General features: G+C 39.0%; 1 pseudogene; it reads right to left on the reverse strand.

Annotated features, from left to right (window-relative positions):
- Window positions 1-5,336: 5,336 nt before the first annotated feature.
- Window positions 5,337-6,559, reverse strand: LOC148742852 (uncharacterized; annotated as a pseudogene).
- Window positions 6,560-20,683: the final 14,124 nt, after the last annotated feature.

Raw genomic sequence — 20,683 nt, forward strand, 5'->3', positions numbered from 1 at the left:
GGGTTCTTCTTTCGCGTGGAGGGGACTCATCTAATTACTGATCCCCATAAAGTTCTATTGTTCTCTCTCTGCATTAAATCAACGATTGTAGTCTTTAAGATGACAAAACAACTGTAGGAGGGAAATTATTAGGGGTATTATAATTAAACACGCTAAATAAGCATGCTGCAATATTAAAAATATTGCAGTGTCCAGGCTGCAATATCAAAAATATTGCAGCGTGCAGGTTACAATTATTAAAAATATTGCAGCTTTTGTTAGGAAATTTAATGTATAAAGCGCACCAAAACTGATAGCTTACCACATTGTCAACATTACCGTTTGCGTTTAACTCTCGTTCATTGCAACTTAACTTTTTGTTTCGAAGTGCCACTTTAATCAACTAAAACTTTCAAACACTGGAAATAAATACAATCAAGGAGACTGATAGTATGGAGCACAATTTACTGCATTTAAGAAGTATTATATTCATCAGTTTATTTATAGGAAATAACAATTCTAGCGGAATTAGTGCTAACAACTACTGACTGATTACTACCCTCTTGATCACATTTTTCCGGACTTACTACTTTAACCTCTCGTGCAGTACAATTCTCCCCGTAGAGCTCTGTGTAATGAGTAATCCTTCGTCTTCCGACGAATCCATCCTCATTCTAAACCCGCGTTCGCACTGAGTAAAATGATCGAATTCTCTGGTTTATAAAGTATGCAGATTAGCAGTGTTACACGCCTTGCACGAATTAATTCGATCATTAGCACTCTTTGAACAAATTTAACAACGAGCTACAATAACAACCCTCGGCACAATTAAAATCTAAAATATACTCATCACAGCAAAGAACAATAGCAATGAGCATCACAATTATCACACATAGCGGGTGCGACTAGAATCGAAGATCCAACACAGACACAGAACAATAGGATTTCATGAGGATCAATAATTATCATAGATAATTACTTCGGCACATCGCATTATGAGAAATATTACAGCCAGCTGAGACCTACGGTCTCAGCTGGCTGCAATATTTCTCATAATCCAATATGCCTCAGTAATTATCCATTAAATAATTTATAATTGGGTCAATTCCATTTGATCGGGGGCATTGACAGTCAAATAGAGCTTTATTACTAGCGGGTGAGCTAAAATATTAGCAATTGCCGAAAACAAGTCTGAAAAGAGAAAATTCATCCTTCAACCCTCTTAAGTTTGCCACGTTCCCAACGTGCCATGTGATGAGAAATCTGAAAACAAGTTTAGAGTTATTTTCTATTTCGAACAAAGGTTTCTTTTTTTAACTTTTCAGTGTGTTAAAAATGTTACGAAATCCCTAAACTGCTATTATGATATTTGCGTTTATTAAGGCGCTTCATAACACTTTTAAATGTTATCTTTTTCTATTACTATGAACCAACTGAAAAAAAAAGGTAAAAAATTACAATAACATAGGCACACTCTCGGATTGACAGTTATCTTTTTAGGAGAGATCTTAAATTTAAATATGTCCATTTCTTAGGTACTTAAATGGAAACCAAATCAAGGAGCTACCACCTGGAGTCTTCACTAACAACTCCAAGTTGACTCACCTGTATGTAACACATGCATGTGTATAAAATACATATTTCTGTGGAGTTTAGACTTAAGCCTCTATTTTCATTATTAGATTTTTTTACGCAGATACTGGGGGTACCCTTTGGGGTGTTCAGTAGCAGAACTAAGATTATTTAAGAGCTATTTAACAGGTATTTTACGAGAGCAAGTCGAATGTGAGATGAAAAATAACCAACAAATTGCACAGCACCGAGTTGTTTATAAAAAGCTCACATTTTTACTACGAACAGGAGTAAAAAGCTATTTCCTTTCCAAATGGAGTGGAGTTCCAATCGCTTCATCTCTTCATCTTTTAACTTTTCAGTGTGTTAAAAATGTTACGAAATCCCTAAACTGCTATTATGATATTTGCGTTTATTAAGGCGCTTCATAACACTTTTAAATGTTATCTTTTTCTATTACTATGAACCAACTGAAAAAAAAAGGTAAAAAATTACAATAACATAGGCACACTCTCGGATTGACAGTTATCTTTTTAGGAGAGATCTTAAATTTAAATATGTCCATTTCTTAGGTACTTAAATGGAAACCAAATCAAGGAGCTACCACCTGGAGTCTTCACTAACAACTCCAAGTTGACTCACCTGTATGTAACACATGCATGTGTATAAAATACATATTTCTGTGGAGTTTAGACTTAAGCCTCTATTTTCATTATTAGATTTTTTTACGCAGATACTGGGAGTACCCTTTGGGGTGTTCAGTAACAGAACTAAGATTATTTAAGAGCTATTTAACAGGTATTTTACGAGAGCAAGTCGAATGTGAGATGAAAAATAACCAACAAATTGCACAGCACCGAGTTGTTTATAAAAAGCTCACATTTTTACTACGAACAGGAGTAAAAAGCTATTTCCTTTCCAAATGGAGTGGAGTTCCAATCGCTTCATCTCAAGTTCTCCAGCCCTTTTCCATTAAGAGTGTTTGATCTAGTGCTAACCGCTGGAATTTCCCTTCCCAGTACACAGATAGACAAAACCCAGACACATGCTTTCCCCTTTACCCCTTTATGACCTATCACAGCCCTTTAGTATCTACTTTCGATATTGGATTTTTTACGCAGATAATGAGAGTATCCATATCAAACTCACGGGGTCCAAATAGTTTGTTACTGAATTTCGTGACCACGCCCACTTCATCGGCCCACTCAAATCGAGTGCGATTTTTGGATGTTATACCATCTTGCCGACTCTCTGTGTAAAAAGTTACCAATGTACCACCGAAATATTGAACTATAATATCATGGCTTTCCATTTTGTGTATTTTCGTACTACAAAGTAAAGTTTTTCCCTCGTCATTTTCACCTTTTCCCGAGCGGGTCCGTCAAGATTAAGAAGGCGTTCGTGGTCAAAACAAGACCGAGCGAGGAGTCTTGGGCGATTTCTCTCTTACGCAAGCGCAAATTGAAAATGTGCCGCCAAAATCAAAGAGAGGAACAAATTTCCTTTGTTTTGATATGTAAATTGTCAAACAAGGAGCAGATTGAACCTCGTCAAATGGCTAGTCAAAACAGCCACACCTTCCTCCTTTTGCTCGTTTCCTGTTTTATAAGCGTGAAAGCAGTGGGAGAAGAGTCGGGTAGCTCGGAAAGCGCTCCGGGTATTAATTTACCATCGCCTACTTACGAGATAAACAAGTAAGATTTGTAAAGTTATTCTCCAAAAGAGTCGGAATAAATACATTTTTTTCAGGTTAGAATGCTGTTTTTACCCTAACCGTCGTTCAATAAATTTTTTTTCCAGCCTACTAATCTATACAATTTCGAAGGAAAATATTCAGATGCTTCACCGTCCCCGAAGGGTCTCCACTCATCGTAGCGTGTACTGTAGTCAATGTAGTGAATTTTCAGTGTCTTGTTGGGTTTGTCAACCTCCGTGACCTCAACATCATACAATTTTGTATCTTTTCTCTGTGAAATGACCTTTTTAACAGGGGTGTATGTTGAGTATTCGTTGCACAATCGCTTTGGTTCTCTTATATCTCTCTTTGGCTTGTCCGCCATTTTGAAAATTTGCTCAGGAGGGCATCTGGGTTAGCGGCCGCGCCAGGCTGGAACCGACAAAAACAAATGTCCATCGCAGTGGGGAGGCAGTTTGATATGTTTGGAAAGTTCAATAACAGCATCAAAATTTTTCAAGTGCGATTTAATGCGAGATTATAAATAACCTTCAAAGTGCACAGTCCCGAGTTTTTTATAAAAAAGTCACATTTTGAGGCCTTGTAATATTTACCAAGTGATCTGCACAATGTTCTTAGGTTTCCGTCTCTTGTTGCTTCTCCTCCTTTATCGCTTATAGTTTAGACGAAATACGAAAACATGGTATGTTCAGGAGAGGGTTGTTCACCGGTTGAAACAGTTCGTGAGGAGCTGTGATTTGTTATGCTGTGGATTTGTTGAGGCGTTCCCCAAACTTGCCCCAGAAGGAGTTTAACATCAATAAAGCCACCGTTTTATGACCTAGGTTCTTCTGAATCTGCTCAGAAACTAATTTGATTTTCTCCCGCTCCGTCTCTTGTTGCTTCTCCTTCTTTATCGCCGATAGTTTAGACGAAATACGAAAACATGGTATGTTCAGGAGAGGGTTGTTCACCGGTTGAAACAGTTCGTGTAGAGCTGTGATTTGTTATGCTGTGGATTTGTTGAGGCGTTCCCCAAACTTGCCCCAGAAGGAGTTTAACATCAATAAAGCCACCGTTTTATGACCTAGGTTCTTCTGATTCTGCTCAGAAAGTAACTTAATTTTCTCCCGCTCTTTATACTCTCACACATACCGGGCCTGGATCGGAATTCTCGCATTGTCACCCACGATGGTCAACGGCTTGCCTCTTGACTAATTTTTAGCCAGGTGTTGACACAATTGGCAAAAAGTCTCTTGACTCTTTATTTTTTGAGAAAGTGGCACACCTCGTGAATTCTTACCATGGGTGAGTTCCCAAAGTTCTCTTGCGGTGCGGTCGGGATGTTCACCAGCCTTCACCGCGATCTGGAAAGCATCTAGGACATCCCTGCCAAACGCAACCATAAAACTCGTGAATGGTACGTGTACAAGTATCATATCTATCAATGTACTTAACGAGTTGAACTGTTATGGCATCCCTCCCCCCCTTTTCAGGAAGTCAATTACCATAACTTATCCAGTGCTTCCCAATAAAGATAATGGCGTAATCTTTCATTCTTGTAAGCTTTCTAGTGGAATTGCTGAACTGCAGAAACTCGGCCGTTCAAAAAGATGATTTAAGAGCTCTACTCCTAAGAACTCCAGGTCCAGCCATTCCTAGTTAAATTTTTTACTAACCAAATTGAAAAATGATGCTCAAAAGAACACAGTAACATAAACCACACTCTAAAATACCTAAATTAAACGAGGCTTACCTGTAAGGTGAAGTTTGATTGGGATTCTGTGAGTCATTGGTCGGGAGCGAAGGAGTCATGTGAGAAGGCGCACGAGCCTGGGAAGATCAGTCTTTAACAGATGTTAGCACTTACACCCAGTCATGGGCGGGTTAATAACACATGGGTGGGCACATGACTCCTTCGCTCCCGACCAATGACTCACAGAATCCCAATCAAACTTCACCTTACAGGTAAGCCTCGTTTAATTTAGGTATTCTGTTTCGTCATTGGTCATTGGTCGCTACGGAGTCACATGAGATTTTAAAGCAGTGTGAGTGCGAACTCAAACGTAACAATGATTTATAGCAATATGAACCTGCTTTAAAAAAATTCTCTCTTAGCCATCAAAACATACAAATATAAGACACTATCTTAGGTGTCCCTACATACAGCTTTAAGGAGCTCAATTCCGAAATTCTCTCGAGGTTCCACTGGTTTGTTGTAAAACTTAGTAAATGTGGACTCCTGGGACCATCCCGCACTTTTCATAATTGTGGCGATAGATATGCTGTTTGCTTTTGCTGCAGATGTAGATGCTAATCGAGTGCTGTGTGCACTGTACTTCGAAGTGTCAATTCCAGCATCAACCAGTGTAGCCTTAATCCATCTGCTTATTGTATCGGGGGAAACAGCTTTATAAGGCTTAGAGTAACTAATAAGAAGCTGCTTTACATTACCTCGAAGAGTATCTGTGTGCTTCAGATATTGCTGAAGATGCTTTACAATACAAAGACTTACATCTGGTGCATAGGCCTGAAACTCAATACAAGCTAAATGTTTACCTGGTCTGGAAGTTTTTAACAATGAGTTAATGGAAAACACAGCCTTCTCAGAACTTATCTGCATACAATCAATTGCTAATGTGTGCAGAGTCTGGCGACGCTGTCCCGAAAGCAACGCCATCAACATAACCACTTTCAAAGTCAAGTTCTTAAAACTAAGTTTAACAGGTGGCCCAAGCTTAGCTAGATAGTCGAATACCACCGTGACATCCCAAGTTTCTTGGTACCTTAGGAGAGAGAGTCTGCACTCAAAAATTCCTTTGAGGAAACGACAGACTAGGGGATGCAGTCCAAAAGTGTAATGCTCTGATGTCAAACAAACAGTAGACAAAGCACACCGTGCAGTGTTGAGGGCACTGTATCCAATCCCTGTGTGGTAAAGTTCTGCCTAGAAATTAATCCCATATTCTATAGTTGCTGAAAAGGGATTAATCTTCCTTTGACCACAGTATTGTTCCCATTTAGTGATGAATGGTTTATATTGTTGTTTGGTGCCCTTTCTCCAAGACTGTAGGATGAGTGAGGTAGCTGATTCCGAAAGCTCTCTGCCTTCAAGTGATTTCCTGACAAGTGGCATATCAGAAGTGTGAGCTTCTGATATAGTGGATGCACCAAGTCTGGCTGTTGAGGTAGAAATAAGGAGTGTTTCTTCTTGGGGAGCACAAGGGGTTCCTGAACCAACAGTCTCATCACCAATGGCCACCATGGCTGAGTTGGCCAGCACGGCACAACTAACAGTCCTGTGGTCTCCTCTGCTTGAATTTTCTGTAACACTATTGGGATGATGCTAAAAGGAGGAAAGGCGTAAAAAACATAAGGTTTCCAAGAAATTGAAAAGGCATTAATAGCCATTGCTTCAGGGTCTGGTTGGCAGGCAACAAATGGTCTTAGCGGGTAATTAAGCCTAGATGCAAATAGGTCAATCTGAGGCTCAACATGAAGTTTCTTAACGGCTGCGTGAGAAATTTCTCTGTCTAGAGTCCATTCAGTTTCTTTCCTAGATTTCCTGGACTCTGCATCAGCTAGTGTATTCTCTTTCCCTGGGATATGACTTGTGGTTAACCACATGTTATTGTCAAGGCACCACTCCTAGAGCGTACGGGTTGAATCATTTCGCTTTCTGGAATGGCTTGTGCCCAGTTTACCTAAATCTGACACAGCAGTCATGTTATCAACTCGCACAAGTACATGCTTTCCTGATGACTCTTTATGAAATGCCTTAAGAGAAAATAGCACTGCAAGCATTTCAAGATAATTTATGTGATTAGAAGCCTCTTATGGAGTCCAAGGTCCCCCAATCTTTGCATTATTGAGTACTCCTCCCCAGCCCTCTTTACTTGCATCTGTGTATAAAGTGGCCTCTGGCTGAGGAGGGCTTATAGGGTTGTATAATGATCTTGCTGAGTTTATCCACCACTGCAAATCACTGCGAGACAACTCAGACAGTTGAATAAATGCATCAAAGTTGCCCTTGTTTAGGCCCAAGGCCTCAGTTTTGTCCATGTCCAGTGACCTAAAATGTAAAGGCCCTAGCCTTGCTGCTGGAAAATTTGATATGAGGAACCCAAGGGTTGATGCCACCTCTCTTACTGTAGGGTGCGGACACTCCAACAGCCCTTGACAGGTATGAATGATGTTTTCGGTCTTCTCAGAGGTTGGATAAACTTTCATTGTGATTGAGTCAATGATAAACCCTATGAAGGTGATTCGATGTTGTGGAACAAAGGACGATTTTTCGGGGTGGACAGTAAACCCAAGAGAGTCAAATAATCTGACAGTATCCCAAACATTTCTTTCACAGTCATCATAGTCATCATCCTGGAGATACGAGTCATCGATATGACTTGCTGAAAGGTGTCCCAACTGTCTCAAATGTGAATATACTGGTTTTAATAATTTAGTAAACTTCCTGGGGCAAAATGCCAATCCATTTGGAAAGCAAACATATTTATACAGTTTTCCACGCCACTGAAACTTCAGGTATGTTTGGTCTGCAGTGGCAATAGCCACAGAATAATATGCATCCTTTAAATCTATGGATGCCATAAAGCACCCAGGTTTTACCATTTGTAAAACAGTATTAAGTGAGTCCATTTTAAAATGGTGGTATTGTACATAAATGTTTAAACGCTTGAGATTTAAAATTACTCTGAAAGAACCATCCTTTTTGGCCCTAGTGAAAATAGGAGAGATATATTCCCCTTTTTCATGGCTACTTGGGGTAATAACACCCTTAGCAAGGAGTTCAGCCATTTCAGTATCAATGACATGTTGTTTGTCTAAATCAAGGATTTCCTTCTCTTTGGGGACTACTCTTTGATATGGAGTTCTGGTAAACTCGATTGGCTGGCCTAGTATCATTTGCAATATCTCAGGGTCTGAGGTTAAGGCCTGCCACTGATGATAATATTCTCCCAGCCCCCCTGCTTTAAAGCAGTGCGCCTTGTGCTCAAGGAACTGTAACATATTTACCTTGTTTGTTGGGATATCAGAGCATTTCACTGGCTGGATTTCTTCTCGGTTGCCTGTGGTTTGTAGGAATTGTGGTTGTGTGGCCGGTAAGACCGGCCCCTCTTCACTAAAAAAGGCTTTCCATTTGAGTGAGAAGATTTGCCCTTCCAGCCATCGCTATGGTTGCGATAATATAGCTTTGCAGTAATCGCATGGCCAATTTTGTTAGTTGCTTTGATATTGTTAAGCTGAGATTGCAGCTCATCTCCAAACAATAAACCCGTGATGGGTACTTGAGAGCCACACAACGAGGAATATTCGTTATTTAAGTTTGGTTTGATGGCGTCGCGTCGACGGTATAATAGGTCAATGTTTACATGGCCTAACAATGCCAGAGCGTCAGCATTATGCGTGATTAATTTCCCCAATTTCTCAGTGAGAGCCGACGCTGAAGTCTTCTCAGGATCTGCACGGATAGCCAACAGTGTGTCAGTCGATTTAGCGATTGCACTACCGACTTTGACAAGTACTTTCTGCATGTTGGCAAGGCGTAAATCTGCGCTCCTGGTCACGTGCTTCAGCTTATTCCAGATCTCGAGGTTGACCTTTGGCACAGTTGATATCTCGCAATTATCGGGTCGATTGTATTTCGCCAATTTTTCTTTTAATTTGGCTTCCTCTAACTTAGAACCCCATCGCTTATTGACAATATCCGCCAATTTATGAGCGACTTTTGGGTCAGTTTGCTCATCCGACTCAAAGTCTTGAGCAATTTCATTGAGCAATGCGTCAGAGCTGCCCAGTTTTGGCTGGTCGCCATTGGGCGGGAAATTAAGTTCCTCAGAATCTGACTTCTCAGGGTCTGAATCTCCACTATCACTCATGGTATTAGTTGTAGGAGATGTTCTCCTCTTTTTTGATGGTGTAGCATGGTCTTCTGGTGCGCCAGCAAACCGTTTCATTGCGTTTTCCATGGACGACATGGTAGAACTCATTTGGGTCATGGCCGACAATACATCAGCAAGCACTTTGTCTGTACCCCGATGCGAAGAATTCGCTGTCTCGTTTTCTTCAGAAAGTAAATTTTCTTCTTCTACCGGTGAAAGGGGGTCCCTTTCACTCATATTTTCGGCAGTCATCTAGTTTTCTCAGTGTCGAGCAAACACCGTCCGACCTTCCCAAAAGGATCGTACACAACTGATCTTCCCAGGCTCGTGCGCCTTCTCACGCGACTCCGTAGCGACCAATGACCAATGACGAAACAGAATTATGATTACCCTTTCAGCTTTGCCAATTTCGTTACTTGTATAGGCGGATTCATGCTGACTTCATTGTTTACATTTTTGCTCATTTGCATACGGCTTTGCGTAAAGAAGGAAGCATGTTAGATACAAATTGACTTCAGGCAGCTAAAGAGCTAAAAAACCTTAGTAAATGGTGAGTTTTTTAGCTCTTTGGGTGTAATATTCAAGGAGAAATAGTCCATCAAAAACTGCAAAATTTCTGGGTGGCAAAAGCGCTAATGAGCTCATACATTCTATGTAAAATTTTGAGTTTTTAAACCCGTGTTGCACAAAAAATATTCAATGCATCAGGCTCGTATTCATTGGCCGAGTTAATCGTACTTTGACCTTTCAATATTCAGAACTGATCTATTTTTAGCTCCATCAGAAACTGAATTGCTTATGCTAATGAGGCAAATATTGTAAACAAGGATTCCCCTATAGAAACAAAGTCAAGGAGTTACCACCAGGAGTTTTCAATGACAGCTCCGGGTAGACTAGCTTGTACATAATACACTCAGGCGTTAATATCTGACCAAGTCAGGAGTCCAATTCGGTCTATAATCATACGATCAATCAACAAAATAGGACAACCGCGAAGCAAGAAGTCCTGTTACCAACTGATAAAAAATATGACAAAATTGGAGAAAGTAACTAGACATCGCTCATAGATTTTCGTAAAAAAAAAAAAAAAATTAACTCGGCGAAGCCCACAACAATCGTTCTTCTGTGCTTAAGAAATTGCTGGCTAGTAGCAGCCACACTAAGTTACTCGGAAGCGAAATAGCGCTATTTAATTTTGATAATGAAAGTATGCTACGGTCTCTTTAAATCTCATCAGGGCTAAAAAAAAAACTCAGGTTTTGTAAACCAGAAAAGACATTAGATTAAGGATATATCCTTTTCGTAGTGACTTGGATGACACTGAACTAAATAGAGGAGCTACCACCTGGAGTCAGCCATTCCAAGAGACGTACTGCAAAATTTTAAGTTTTCTTTGGCCAGACAGAAACTGGGACAACAAAAATACATGGATGATAAAATTAATGTTTAACCTAGATTTAGGATATATCCACCATATACAGACTTGAGACAACTTGATGAAGGAGCTACTACTTGAATTCTTCCCAAATACAGCGATTATCAGTCATTTGCCTTAAATGTATCAACAACAGCTTCCGTTTGGCTCTAAAAAATGCTCAGATATTTGTCCATTTTCTGTTCTGAAAAATGGAGAGCGAGGCTAGAGGGAAACTGCAAACGACAAGGCATTCGCGCAATATTAAAGATCGTATTTAGTACGACCAGAAGGCACTCTCAATCCAGCTAGACAGTACAGTGCAGTTTAGAGGAGTCACTGTGAATGTGGTAAAATTTAGATTAGTGAAACAAGAAGACCTATGCAGAAGAGAATGAGAGAACACGAAAGAGCTATATGTTTAGCCCGTACCGAGACCTCCGCCGTTTTTAAGCATGCCAACAAGACCGGCCACCGTTTACCTCTAAGAAATGCTCCAAAATTTGTCCGTTATCTGTTCTGCAAAATTAAGAGAGCGAGGCTTGAAAGAAACTGTGAGCTTCAAGGGAAAAAATAATAAAAGGACAAACACTCAGGCTTATTTTTAAGTCAAACGGGAATATTGTGTTCATTCTCCTTCAAATATTTCATTATGTACGTTCAATAAGTCATTTAGAAACTTATTGACGAGAAGGAAAGTTAATTTAAGATTATTTAAGCTCAGGGGTCTTCGAAAGGGATAAAACGTGATTAAAAGAGAGTGGAATGATTTTTAGAGCGTGTGAGTTAATCAGAGGAGAATATCTTTTTTCATTAGTTACAGGTGACTTGAATAAGATTTCTTAACCCTCACTGGTGACCAATTCCGCCCTCTTAGAGCACCTACTTCATTTGCATTTGCGAACAAATCCTCGTGACTGGTAACAATAAAGTAATGTTAGAAAAACTTTTTTCATTAATAACACAATCAAGAAACTGCGTGGAGATTTATTTGGTCCATCTATCACACTGCAAGTGGTGCAAGTTAAAAAAAACATCTATTGTCTGCTTAACGACACATTTTTAAGCGACTAATACAGATCCTATCACACGCTTGATTGGTAGAATTCGAAATCCCATTGCCATTGTTATCTATCCCACTACTTTAAAAAGAAAAAGGGGTCGGAGGAACACAATTTCCGTTATATAAATCAAGTTTATTCAACCCATATGATCACCCAGTCCAAGGTAATATCATCCATCCCAATAAAAATTAAAAAAAAAATTGTTGAGAAAGACAAATTGACCTTAATCTTAAAATCTCGGTGTTGTATTTCATCAATCGTAACTAATCCCACTAAGTTTCAAAACAAGTTAGCGGTTCACCTTTCATGTCATTTTTCCCCTAACAAAAGCAATCACAATAAAAAAAAAAAAAAATCCACTTGGATTTTTCGGCATACAAGGTATGCATATGCTGTACTGAAGAAAAGGGAGCATTCTAAAAAGTGATTTAAGAATTGTTTCTTCGAGCTCCGAGGGACTTCATAAAATGTTTTAAATGATTATAAGAGTACTACAGTACTCTATTCTCAGTCCGACACTAGGGGTAACTGTTTTTCCCAGCTCCTTGTTTCGCTCTTGTTCCTTACGAAAATAGATAAATCTCAGCCCTCCTCGCCCCAGTGCGTATTTATTTTCTTAGGACACTCCAGAGTCCTATAGTAATATCTGCGTGAGACAGAAGCCGATGGCGATGTGATTATAATTTATGAGCTAAATTATTAGAGCTAGTACAAATCAAGCCTTAGACATAACTGGTTTACAACATCACGTACAACACATCATAGACCATAACTTTCTAAACGTATCAAGCGTATAGATATTTTCCGTAGTTTCAAAAAATTTTCCACTAACATAAGCAATCATGAGAGATAATAATCGATTTGGACTTTTTGCATACAATGAATGCATATCCTGAATTGAAAATAATGGGCCACTCGACAAGATGATTCAATAACTGTTTCTCCGAACTTCGAGGGACTTTATAAACCCTTTTAAATAATGTGTAGACGTACTGCAGTACTCTTTTCTCAGTCCGACACCAGGGGTAACTTTTCTCCCCACTTCTTGGTTTCGCTCTTTTCCGGTACGAAAATCTCAGCCCCCTGAACCCAGTGCCTATTTATTTTCTTACGGCACTCCATATCTCTTTAGCAATATCTGCGTGACATAGAAACCGATGACAATGTCACTATAATCTGTGAATTAAAATATTAGAGCTAGTACAAATCAAGCTTTAGACATTACTGATTTACAACATCACTTGTCCAATCGTCTTGCTTCATTGTCAACTTCATTGTCAACTTCATTGTCAACGTATTTTTTTCTCTTGGGTTACTTTACTTGCTTATTTACGCGAGCAGAGTGTTGTGATTAAAAAAAAAATTTGAAATCCTTATAGATTTTTATACAAAAACAACATGAAGAGGCTGCATGGTGACTCATTTGCTACATTGGTCAGACTACAGAGGCTGTAAGTGAATAATATTTATCAAGTGTTCCACAACACGAATTTGTTAGCAACTGATGCAGAGATAACGTCAGCCAAATACATTAAAACAAAAATTGAAGTCGTTATACAGAACTGGTTTATAACATTACGTGTTCAATGGTCTTACTTCATAAACTCTGGCAAGAATCTCAACAGACGACTGCCTAAACAATGCGGCACTTATTTGGTTTAAACACGACTAAGCAGCCGCACTAAGTTTCCTTGAAGCGAATTGTCGCCATTTACCTTGGGTAATGAAAGTATGTTATGGCCTCTATAAAATTCATCAGGGTTTAATAACCCAGAAAAGACATTAGATCAAATAAAATATTTTTCTCACCTTCCCTTACACGCTTTAAATTTTTCACAACGTTGCCTGTTTCTGTTGGTAAGTCCGGCCTTAAATAAGTCAATTAGACAAAAGAACTCATCGCACGATAATAAAGATTATTGCGCGATAATTTCCATTTATCGCGCGATGACTTATTACTTATCGCGCAATAATCTCTATTTATCGCGCGATAATTTGTCATCTATCGCTTAATAATTTTCATTTATCGCGCGATATTTTGTTCTCATCACGCGATAAAAAAATGTGGCATTTCCTCTACGGACCACCAGACATTTGTATTCTTTTTGTATTTTTTTCGCATTCACGCGCGGTGCGTGTGATTTTATCAAATACTGTAGTCAATCAGGTCAAAGAGCTTTAACCTTGATATTGGAAATTGACGTGGACAACTTTTCTCGTGCATCTATATTGCTTTGTTTTCATGAAGCTGATTATTGTTTTTGAATTTTCGTTGAAGGAAATTTGTTATCCCTCAGTTTGGAATTCAAGAAGTCTCTCCATTTTTATTTAATCCTAATGTTACGTCAGTAAGACTGGTAAACACCTGCACGATTGGCAAGATTGAATAAAGACAAGCAGCAAGAGTCAATGTAGTTTTGGGAACATTATGTCGCTAAAAAACTGCCACCCTATAAACACCATTGAGTTTCTGTTCTTTGATACTTACTAATATTAACCACAAACTGACTTTGAAGCTAAAATATTAACTTAAAACAGACCGTAATTTAAATTCAGGGTAAACATCTTTTTGTAGGCACTTACAGGACAATGAGATAGCAGAGCTACCAGCTGGAGTCTTCAATAACAACAGGAGGTTGACTGAACTGTGAGCAAAATATTCATGTTCCCGCTAAGTGATTGGATGCACGCCATTTGCCAAATTTGTACTAAAATAGACTTTGTTATTAATAACAAGCAAAAGGGGGTCTGGGATAGTTAACAAATGGAAGCAGTAAACAAAGAGTTAGCCATTGTTCCGTCCAACAGAGGACCAAAGAACCAATACAGAGGAAGAAACGCATTAATGACACAGTTTGATCTAAAATTCAAACAAAAAAAAAACAACAACAACAACAGGGACTTAACCACCCATACCGCAAGTGCTAGATACAAATAAGACATATGGACTTTTCACCTGCAATCAATGCACTTGTAGAAACTCACGCGGCAAACAAACTAGCGTTCACCTTATGGAAGGTTATGTGTGTAAATACAGGAAATCGTAACGTTTTCCTGGGTTTGCTGTTCGTGAAACTCATAGAAAATATTATGTTTTCCTCTCTTCGCAACTATTTTTCACCCGAAGAACGAATGTTCAAATGAGTTTTCTGGTCAAAAGCTTGTATTCTCCAACATTTTTCCGCGATGGTGAATTCGAGAAAACTCATTGAAACGCATTTTCCGGCGTTTTGCAGTTTAAGTGTATCGCTGATCGGTTAATCTATGGAAAATACCATATATTCTGCCATTCAAAGCCGTTTTACGTATTCCAACGTTATGTTCACTGGAATTAACCAGAAAGCATTCATTTTCCGGTGTTTTTTGCAAAGTTGAATTCGTGCAAGGGATGCATTTTCCCGCGTTTACCGCCACTCGGTTAGTCGCTGTTCGACCCGTCGTGCGAGTGACCCAACCGCCTGAAATAACTTAATCCACCAAAATGACCCAATATTTAGGCTCAATTTCCTCAAATGATCCAAACGGCTCAAATGACTGACTTGCCTCAAGTGACCTAATTGGGGTCAATTGTCTAGATACTAGACAAGATATCCACTGGCGTTTTCATAGAAAAGTATTAAGAGCAGGAAATAAAGATAAGATCGAGGAACATTTTCTTTTTTTAGGTCGTTGATTGTTATCATTTCCCAGATAAAACACTTAAAAAATGTCTTGTTTGGACGCGTTGGAAAACAGCAGCAAAACGTTTCGCAAAACGAACTATTCATTAGCGTTTCCGTGAAGTAAGAAAACAATGGACGAAAATCGTGTTTTCTTGCCCTTCACTTACTACTTACTTACTGCCCATCATGCCTGTGGGGCACATAGGGTAGCAACGAAATCCTTCCAACCCTGCCTATCTTTAGCCAGTTTTTCAGTGGTCCTCCAGCTGTATTTGAGCTCCCTTAGTCCCTTCTCTACAGTCCTGCGCCAAGTTGTTTTTGGGCGCCCTCTGCTTCCTTTGCCGTCAGGTGTCCAGCGCATTGCAATTCTGGCTATGTTGCTAGTGGCCTTCCGCATAACATGTCCGATACACCTCCATCTTCTCCTGGTGACAAGTGTATGAATATCCTCCTACTTGGTTTGCCTCAGTAGCTGGTCGTTTGATACTTTCTGAGGCCAGAAGATTCTCAGAATCTTCCTGAGGCTAGCTGTGTGGAAGGATGCTAATCTTCAGAGATCTTGTTCTGTCATGCGCCAGCATTCCGAGCCGTAAAGGAGAGCTGAAAATACGCAGCTCTGATAAATTCTAAGCTTCGTCTTTGTGCTGTAGCCTGCTGACCTCCACACTGATCTTAAGCTTATAAAGGCATATCTTGCTTTGTTCAATCTGCTTTGTATATCTACACTAGTACCTCCATCTTGGCAGAGCACACTTCCGAGGTATGTGAACTTGTTGGTGTATGGAATTTCCCGTCATCTTATTCTGATCTTTGTTGGGGAAGGGACATTAACACACATGACCTGTGTCTTCTTCAAGCTAATCGTCTGCGAAGTCGAGGTCTTCGAGCGTAGTAAAAGGGGTCCATCTTATGTCTCTTCGCTGCTCTTCCATTGTTCGACAAAGGACCCAGTCGATAGCAATATTGAATAGCATTGACGACATGACACATCCATGCCGTACACCGGTTTTGACTTCAAAACTTAGATCCCCCTGAACGATGCAACATGTGAAATTTGAGTAGAAGCATTTCATGATATTAACAATATCATATATATGGAATGCCATATGCTCTCAGAATCTGCCTAAGACTGTCCCTATGAATGCTGTCAAACGCTTTCTCGTAATCGATGAAATTTACATACAACTCCCTGTTGGACTCAGTACATTGTTCAAGTATGGTCCGCAGTGTAAACTTGTGATCCGTACATCCCCGCTCCTTGCAAAATCCAGATTGCTCGTTCCGCAGGATGTCATAAACAGCTTGGGTGATGCGCTGTATGATGACCTTGCAAAAGATTTTACTTGGCACAGACAAGAGGGTGATTCCCCGCCAGTTGTTATAATCACTTAGAGACCCTTTATTTGTGATCTTGAATATCACTCCTCTGCTCCAATCTGTGGGAATTTTTTCCCATTTCCAGATCTTTGTAAACAGAATTGCAAATGATGCCCTTCATCACTAGTAACTCTGTGTGAAAACAGTTGGAAAATGCAGCGCTCAATAGACAAAGAACAAGTCTTCATGGCCTAATCAGGTTCGTTAGTAATTTTGTGAGAAAATGCTTGGCAAATGCAGCGTTCGTACGCTTAGGAAAACTGTAGAAAAACCTTCAGGAAAACAAGCTATACACTCGCGTTTTGGCTCATCCTCGGACGTTGATTCATCAATTGACGGGTTTATTACGAACCAACATAATGACCAGCTCCCACTTGGCTTTGAGCTCAGTTGGTAGAGCACTGCACCGGTATCCCAGAGATCATGGATTCGAGTCCCGTACAGGCCTGAATTTAATTAAGGTCTCGTTTTTATTACCGCTTAATTAGTGGTTCGTTACTGCGAAGATCGCTCTCATTCTCAACAAACATTGTGCTTTCATGGCATTCACCGTTGGTAATTCTGCGATAAAACGCTTGGAAACTGAAATCCACTTTTCATGCGCTCGGGAAAGCTATAGTAAAACTTTCAGGAAAACAAGGTGTACAGCGTTTTCGTGGAGAAGGAAAACAATCAGAAACATCGTGTTTTCATGGCATTTACTGTTAGTTATTCTGTGGGAAGATGCTTGGGAAATGCAGCGTTCACGCGCACGGGAAAACTTAAGAAAAACATTCAGGAAAACAGGCTATCCATCGGTATTTTCCTGGTGCTGGATAACATGCGATGAACATCGTGCTTTTATTGAGTTTTTTAGAGAGAGAACAATGAAATTGCCGTCCGTTTACAGATATTCGAAAACTAGTATAATGTTGAATTTTTCAGTCACTCACCATTTCTAACGTCGATATCCTCCAGTAAGTAACGCAGATGAGCAAGCTTAGTTGGAATTCAATTTGCCAAAGAATGCAGTACGTGAACAAGTGTTTGTTCGTTTGTTCAGACGAACTTTGTAAGCCAGAAGTTTTGGGAAAAGGTGTCCAGGCCTTCCAACCTTTCCTCAAAACTTTGCACTCGGTGAAAATTATAATCTTTGAACACACTATCCAGCTCTAGTAAAAAGGAATTTTTTTGTCATGTGCAGCATTTCAATTTCAAAAACATGAACAGCCCACTTATCTTTGTACTGTGTACTTTTAGCCCTTGAAGGTTCAAACAGAAAACTTCCTTGTGGTAACTTTTAGAGTTCAAAACCGGGTAGACTTACCCATTGCTGCTTCTTCCGCTTCTCAAAATTGCAATTGAAGAGGTCAATGCAAACTGCAACTGCTTCTGATTAAAATGAAAACACCTTTCGTTACATTGGCTAGCAAAATGTACATGTGTTAATGAAGTGAAAGACAGATAAAATAAATATTTAATTGAGTGCGTTCAATAAATCATCTAGAAATATTTTATTGAGGGAAACGAAGTTTATCATTTCTCCACGACATGAAGCTATGAATTTGCAATGAAATAAATTTATTTTGACCTGCGGATTAAAAATCAAAGAAATCATGGTCCTTGTAGGTGAGCTGCAATTTCACTTGAGTTGAAGAAAATAAGCCTGAAAAAAAATTAGGCCTGGACGGGATACGAACCCGTTTCTCACAGATACTAATAGGGTGCTACTAAGCTATGATACTTGCAGCTGAACTAAAATTTTAGCAATTGCGGAAAAGAAGTCTGAGAAAAGAAAATTTATTCTTTAAGCCCAGCAACGTTTTTCTGTTAATTACTCTAGGTGTATTAAAAATCTTATGAATTTACCAATTTGCTACATTTTGTTCATTAAAGAGCTTCACAATACTTTTTAAATGGTTTTTTAAACCCATTCACTGTTTAGTTTATCTAAACCCATGTAAACAAACACATGTTCCAAAGGACAAAAAACATAGACTCACTCCAGGAATTATGACTACTCATTAAGGAGCGATCTTTGATTCAGTTGTTTCCATTGTTAGGGGTATAAACCGCTTAAAGTTACTCGGTATTTTTTTAATGTTAAGTACTCGAGATTAAGTGCACTAGAACATAACCGGATCCAAATGTATAAGTGTACAGACATTTTCCGAAGTTTCAAGAGATGCTCCGTCTCACATCTTTGGCGGAGTAGAAGATAAACCATCCTAAGAAGGAAAAGCGCAACTACCCCTTTTCTCCAGAGGGAAAAACTAAGCAAAAACATAATGTGACTTCACAACAATTTTTAAATGGTGTTTTAAACCCATTCCAGTTTAGTTTCTATGAGCCAATTTAAACAACAAAAAAAAGTGGTCAAACGTACAAATAACGTAGACTTACTCTAGGAATCGTGATTACCCATTAACGAGCGATTTTAGGTTCACTTTTGTCCATTTCTTAGGAAATTAAATGGAAATCAAATCAAGAAGCTACAAGCTGGAGTCTTCAACAACAACTCCGAGTTGACTGAATTGTAAGTAACATTCATAAGTTAACACTTGATGATTGTTTAGAAAATGATCTTAAAATCTTGTTATTTACATTGTACTCTCATTAACTTTGTTATTAAGCTCTTTCTTTGATTTCTTGCTCTAAGGGTATTTAAACTCAGGGATCTTCTAAAGCGATAACATGCGATTAAAAGGGAGTAGCCGAGCGTATGAGTTAAACATGACTAGTTCCATGACTAGTTCCATGACTAGTTCCATGACTAGCCTAGAGCACCTTGTAATTTCATCACAGGTTGACTCTGATTGGTTTTGAAAACGTAGATCAAACCTTACATTCTTGGCACTCTCTCGACTTTACTATTTAATTAGAGATCTCTAAAACAATAATGAGGCTTGAAAGGCTGGGGAACTTACCATTCTCAAGGCGAACTGTAATGTTTGAAATTTAAATAGTGCCGCCAATGGCTCTCCGATTGGTTTAAAAACTTAGGTCAAACCTTAAGGTCTTGGCGTATCCTTTAGGTAGGTCCCTATATGACAATCACATAGCAGAACTACCACCCGGAGTCTTCCATGTTAGCTCGGTTATTATTTTTTTTTTTTGCCCGCCAATTGTCTTTTTTGCAAAATTCGAGAGCAAATTTTGTCTAGCTAAGATGGACCTTTTTATTCGTGGCGAAAATAGTAAGAAATGATTTGCTCTACTCTCCGGTGGCGAAATGTACTGCTTGATATTTAACAAAACCACCAAATGCACAATGTTTTGTAACTCAGGTTATCTGTTTTAGTGGTATTAACTGCTCGTAGTTACTTGGCATTTTTTCAATTACTTGGCATTTTTTAAATGTCAAGTACTCAAGATTAAGTTCACTAGAACATACTTTTCTAAATGTATCAGGCGCACAGATATTTTCCGAAGTTTCAAGAAATGCGCAGTAAGACATGTTTGGTAGAGTAGAAGATAAGCCATCTTAAGAGGGAAAAACGCAACTTCCCCTTTTCTTCAAAGGGAAAACCTAAGCAATAGCATTAGGAGACTTCACAACACTTTTGAAAAGGTATTTTAAACCCATTCCCAGCCTAGTTTATCTAACCCAGTTTAAACAAATGGTCAAAAGGATAAATAACATGGACTTGCTCGATTGAAATGCGATTGAAATGTGATTTTAATCGTTAATAATCCCACTAAGTTTCAAAACAACTTCAAGTCGATAAATCTGTAAGTCAAAAATTCAAGACTTAAAAGATTAGCTCGGCAATTTTTCTTTTTATCTTTCCCGCCAATTGCTTGCTTTATAAATTGCAAATTACAATTTTCCTCATCCTCTCCCCCATTTGTATTCTTTCTGTATTCACGCGCAGCGCGCGTGAGTTTACAAATTAGCCAATCAGGTCAAAGAACTCTAACCTCGACTTTGAAAATTTACCTGGAGAATTTTTTTCGGGTATCCTTTGCTGTTTTGTTTTACGGAGTTGTTTTGGTTTTTGAGTTTTCGTTCTAGGTAATTTGTTATCACTCAGTTTGGAATTCTAAGAAGCTTCTCAAGTTTT

Source organism: Stylophora pistillata, chromosome 1, assembly GCF_964205215.1.
Source record: "Stylophora pistillata chromosome 1, jaStyPist1.2, whole genome shotgun sequence".
NCBI classification, from domain to species: domain Eukaryota; kingdom Metazoa; phylum Cnidaria; class Anthozoa; order Scleractinia; family Pocilloporidae; genus Stylophora; species Stylophora pistillata.